This window comes from Convolutriloba macropyga, chromosome 13, assembly GCF_964194025.1.
Source record: "Convolutriloba macropyga chromosome 13, txConMacr16.3, whole genome shotgun sequence".
Lineage (NCBI taxonomy): Eukaryota > Metazoa > Xenacoelomorpha > Acoela > Convolutidae > Convolutriloba > Convolutriloba macropyga.
This window is the reverse complement of record NC_134480.1, coordinates 34798655-34804681: the sequence shown is the minus strand read 5'-3', so window position 1 is coordinate 34804681 and position 6027 is coordinate 34798655.

The window sequence follows — 6027 nt, the reverse complement described above, 5'->3', positions numbered from 1 at the left end:
AGCTGAGCTCGGTAAGACAATGTTCAGTCCATTTCAGAACCAAAGGATGTGGTGTTTTCTCTTTGGCTTTCTTAATGAGTGTTGTAGACTAGAGGTCTGCTGTAAACCAAGGTATTGGAAGGCTTGCACAAGTCTTTTCAAAAATGAGGAAAAGGCAATGAAGCTTTGCTTGTTTTGGAAGTTCATTTGCCGGTTTATGAGCTGGTTTATGAACGCATTAACCACTACAGTACGATCACCGAAATGTCGGATTAGTTCATTCAGTGCTGTCTGATGATAAGATGGATCGCAGGAGTAAGCATGAGTCAAGTCCTTTGCTTTCCCACTCACAGAATTCTGCAAGTAGGTTATACGATGCTTGTTTGTAAAGGAAGTGTTGTTGTGAATCATTGTGTTGAAGTTATTGATCCACTCGTGAAAGTGGATAGGGTTACCATTGAAATTCTGAAGTTTCAGAGGTGGCAATTTGATTGAATGTTTGAAATCATTATTTCCTCTTTCCTGTGTTACATTAGTGTTCGAATATACTGAGCTAATATGTTGATTGACAGTGGGTAGTAAGCTCTGGTTGATTAGAGGCTGGCTGAGCTGGTTTTGTCCAACAGGATTTAGCTGTTGATTAATGCACATTGGGCCATGGATCGTGGAAGTTACTGGGGCTTGAAGGTTCGAGTGAAGTTGAGAGCCAGGAATAAACTGGTTGTTACACAACTGACTGGGCTGTGTCATATTTTGATTATTTGAGAAGCCTGTGCTGACGAGGCCGTGTTGACTGTTCACAGGTTGTGGAAATTGCAGAGGAGCTGCAATTACGTTTGATTCTGAAGCTACCTGGTTTGGCTGAATATTAGGAGCTGCAGGATTTAAGACGGTATTTTGATGCGCTGGTTCCATGAGTTGCATGGAAATTGGTGGGACACTTGTGGAATGTACCCCAGTTATAGGATTAATACATTGATTGGATTGTAGGCAATCGTTTTCTAAGACTATTTTATCAGTTTTCTTGGAAGATGTGAGGTTCTGTTTGCCACTGTGGGTAAGCAGGGGAGCTTTTGCCGATCACAGTTCAAAAGTTGACTATCGGGATATCCATTTGTTCCTATGTGAACTTGAGAAGGTCCAAAATTGTGTTGCAGATTGGGAAAATTATGATATTGAGGATTTCTGTTGGCAAATGAATCCTGATTGTTTCTTTGCTTTGACAAGTTTAAATTAAAGGTTTCCTCCAATGCCGAGTTTTGGGCAAATAGACCATCTGCATGTAATTGGATAGTTGGATCAGCCAAATTGAAGGGGTTTAAAAGTGATTGATTGCTTGAAAGGTTCAAATTTTGGATTGGAGGCAAAAGGTTCTGCGACATGTTAAAATTGTCACTCAAGTTGATTTGAGCTGTTTCAATTTCGTTGACGTGTCTATTTTTCAGAGTGGAGGCAATTTCAAGTTTCCCTAATCTTGTTGGAGATGTGAATTCCTGGCTGATATCTTTGTCAAAGTAGGGAAAAGGATTGGCAGCATTTATTTGGTTTTCAAAGTTATTTTTCGATTTTAGAAGACTTTCATGAACTTCCCTTTTAGGATTTCTTTGGTGGGCTTCAAGGAAATGTTGAATTTGAAGTCCTGGTTCATTAGATGTTTGTAGAAACAATGATGGTTGTCTTGGCCGTGGTGGTATTGGGGGCGGCTGGTTGATGAAGTTACTGCTGGTCTGCTTTTCTTCTATATCGCGCTGATGCTGGATTCGTTCCTTGTCGTCACTGGGCACAAGTGTTGATTGCTGAGACAAGTTTCTTCTGCTGGAGATCATGCTGACATCATCTCTAATGCGACTGGAAGACTGACTGAGCTGGCCATCATCGTCCAAGAGATCGAATTGCAGTTCCAATTCATTGAGTCGAGTTATTAATGTCGTTTGCCTATTCAATATTGATGATGCAGTGCTTTGATGTGGCTGCTGTCTCATCAATTCCTCTGAGAGACTCTTGAGCTCCGCTTCCTGGCCTTTGATCTTGTTGATCATCAAAGACAATGATCGGAAACTCCTTTTCTGCTCAACAGTTTTCTCAAGGAGATCGAGCAGTTTCTTCATTGACATTTCTGTCGCTTTGAACATATTGATGGCAAACTGACATTCAGCGCTGTTCTGCTTCGACATCTTGGTGGCTGTTGCTTTGTTGAAGCTGACTGTTGAAGCTGTTGGTGAAGCAGCTCGTTACTGAAGGTGAAGAACGGCTTTGAGAACCGGAGCGACGCAAATTTTTGATTTGTAAAAAGGTTGTCTAAGGTTTGAATGCTAATGATCCCAGTTTTTCCTTGTTCAAAAGTCCAGCGACACAATTTTTCTCAAAAATGATGTCCTAGGATGTGTTTTGTGCGCTAAATCTAGCTTTTTGCACTAAAAAAACCTAAAAGCTTTTCCGAACGTTCGCGCGTTTTAACCGCTTTTCTTTCAACAGACCTAAATAATTGCTTGTTTTTTGTTGAATCAACACAAGTTTCGCTTAAATAGCTGGCGTTAACTGTTTGAACTAGTGTGTGTGGCTACTGTGGTTTACAGGAAAACTGTGCCTTGCTACAATTATGCAGTTGAACCAATATTAGACCAGAACTCAAATAATTGTTACATTAAACTCCTTTTTCTTGAAAACTTCAATAAACTCGTCTGTTTCTCTCAAATTCGAAAAAATTACCTAGCTTATAAAGCTACCCAAGAAACTTTCCTTAGCTCCCTAACCCTAACCGAGCACTATGATTAAAAAATAACTCTCACAGTTTTTTGCGAATTTATAACTTTGAAACCTGTTCTTTTTCTAGGAGTTTATTGTTGTTGTGACGGCTAAAGATAAGAAATTTGTAAAAATACGATACGTTTAGGCAAAAAGAGTTACAGAGGGGCTACTGAATGCTAGAAAATTGCAGAGACGAGTCATATTGTGGAGATCTTTGGAACTCTTTGGTGTATTGACTTTTTTCGGGTTTTGCAAAAACTTTTTCGTTTTCTTTAAAACTGTGTGACTTTATCTGTTGTTTTTCACTCTTTCTTCGTTATCTTTAATATGCATTGACTCTACTAAACTTTCAAAGCTCTCTCCGACAGATATCGTCTGAGATCTGCCTTTCAAAATAACTGAGAGTAGGAAAAAAATATCAAATTTTCTTGTGACTACTGGAACCAATTTTCTTCGAAAACTCCTCTTCTGCTAATGGCAACGTCTGAAACCAATAGGGATAAAGGGAGTTCGCAGACGGCAACGTCTGAGACTGAGAACTTCTGCAAAAAAATCAAGTTTGGACGTTTTTTCCAAAAAAAAAATTAAAATGGTATTTATTTTCGTCAAATGAAAGTTTTGATATTTGGTGTGGCGCCTAAGGACTTTCTATTTACTTCCCTATACTGTTGAAACTATCAAACTGACTGACAATGACTTGTTTTTTCTGATATTTCTCATTTATATGATACTGATTGGATAAATCTATGGAAATGGCTTTCTGTTTGACTGCAAACTATTTCAAAAGAGTGTTTTATTGGTTTATTCCGCAATTGAAACGGATATGGATTGAGAAACTAAATTGTGTTTTTTGAATTTTCTGAATTCAAAAAATTTTCTCCGACATTTCTTATTTATATGATACTGATTGGATATATCGATGCAAATAGCTTTCTGTTTGATTACAAACCAATTCAAAAGAGTGGTTTATTAGTTTTTTTCGCAATTGAAACGGATATGTAGTCAGAAAACTAAATTGTGTTTTTTGAATTTTCTGATTTAAGGAACATTTCTCTGATTTTTGTGTTTTTTTTCGCAGATTTTTCTTTAAAAATGAGAAAATTGCCTTAACTCGCTTTGAAAAAAATGAAACTAGTCAAGGTTTTTGAATCGAGGTGTTATAGTAACAAATAAGCTTTTTTGGGGGACAAATATCAATTTTTTGGAGGCTTTTTGTCGAAAAAAAGTAGAGATTTTGGATGGCTCTAACCGGGGAACAGGACATCAGAGGTAACGTCTGAGACCTCGGGCGGACTTCTGCTGGTGACGTCTGAAACCAGTAAAAAAACTTGATCCTCTCGTCGGGGTGACGTTTGTAACCCAAACTCGGCTTCGTCGCTGAAAAAATTGCTTGTCTTTTTTTTGTGTCTTTTCTGTGTCTTTTCTGTGTCTTTTCTTTGTCTTGACCGGCTGCCAGCTTTCGGGTTCCGTTTACTGTGGTCGGCACTTGATGGTTGCACTGACCGCTGATGCTCTCTTCAGTGCGTCGCACAAGTTGTGGAACAAAGAAACTATTTGCCGGTAACAGGGGAGACTTTTGTCCTCAAAATTGTTTTGGGGAAAGAAGGTTTTGTTCTTTGAACGAGGGGTAAACTATAAAATGTAAGAGAATGTAGATAAGGATTCAATTACATTGTTCTTGACAGTTTGTTAAGTTTTTTTTCAGTTTTAAGTTGCGGGAACAACCAACTCGTTTTGGTTGCGATAAGGACAAAAGTCAATGTTTTTTCAAGCTTCACTTCTGACTTGATTGTTGCACGACAGTACTGTATAAAATGAACAACAAAAAAAACAATCTTTTGACAATATCCTACCATCAACGAAGAATGAAAACCAAAAAAAACTGATTTGACAAAAAAAAACAAATTTCAATTTAACCGAAGAAAGATTTGTCTTTTCTGCCATTGCCGGGTGCAGGTTTTGTTGAATAGAAATGTGTGATTGGCGGTGAATACGGGTTAAAATAAAAAATTTTACCGCAAAACAACAGCAGATTTAAGCAGTTGTTGGCGCGAAATCACTCACTTGTGCAAGTTTTTTTATTTTTTAGCAACAAAATTTTCTAAGAATTGCGGTTTTAAAGTGAACAGTGAGCGGTGAAAATAAAAGTTTCAACCATTTCACTGCAATATGCTGTGCTGACAACTCGACCCGGGTTAGTTGAATTTATAACTTATCATAACCTAAATCTGAAACCGTAACCACTAGAATGTTCCTCTTTTGTTTTTGCGAGGGTTTTGTTTATTTTGCTTGCTGAAATGGGAGAAATTTGGCATTTGTTAACCCTCCTACTATTCTCTATCTCTACCACTGTCTTTACACAAGGGAGATGAATTTATGACAATAACATATTATGATGTTTCTTTTCAGAACAAAAACTTTTTAAATTTGGCATAGTCTCATTCGTGAGAGAAAGAATGGGAAGAGAACAGTATCAGGGAAAATTAGATAGATACAAGATCTAATTATTTTCATTAGAAAATATAATGAGGAAAAAGCAAAAAAGGACTTAAACGCCATAACAGAAATAGAAATAGGTAGAAAATTTCAAACCTCGAAGCGATTTACCTACTAAAATTTAATCACTGGAAGGCTAACTGGATGTGTCATGTATACGACGATAAAAACACAATTCAACAAAAAATTTTTTCAATTTATTTTGAACTTTATGAACAATAATCATGCTCAAATAGCTCAAAAAATGGAAATTAGGAGTTACGAGATCAGAAAAATTTTAGAAGCAGTTTTGAACACAGTTGGGTCTGATCATGAATTATTTTGAAAGCATTTATTGGTCAACATTGTTGTAATTTTCATGCTAAGAAACGCTGGCTCTGCTCAGAAGCATCAGTACAAACGCCTTCTGTTCAGAGACAGATTGTCCTGATCATAACCAAATCGTCTTTCTCATAGCATTTTTCAGTCCGGACCTTTGAGTTAAAGCATCTAAGCGCTGAATCATACTATTTCAAGTCTGTGACTTTACTCTGAGCAGTACCATGTTCATGACATTTTTTTAAAACTGATCACAGTAAAAATTCAGAACAAAAAAAAGATACTCTGAATTTAATCTGAACTTAATCTGAGTACAGTCTGAATTTCATCTGCACAGGTCATTTTTACATTCTGCTCAGTCTGAACTTTTGCTGAAAATGCTATTTACATTCTGAGAAATAGTGCTGACGGCTAAGAAATAGTCGCCCTTTACAAGTCATTTTGAACAGGTATAGATCCCCAAGACATTTTATCGATATGTTCATC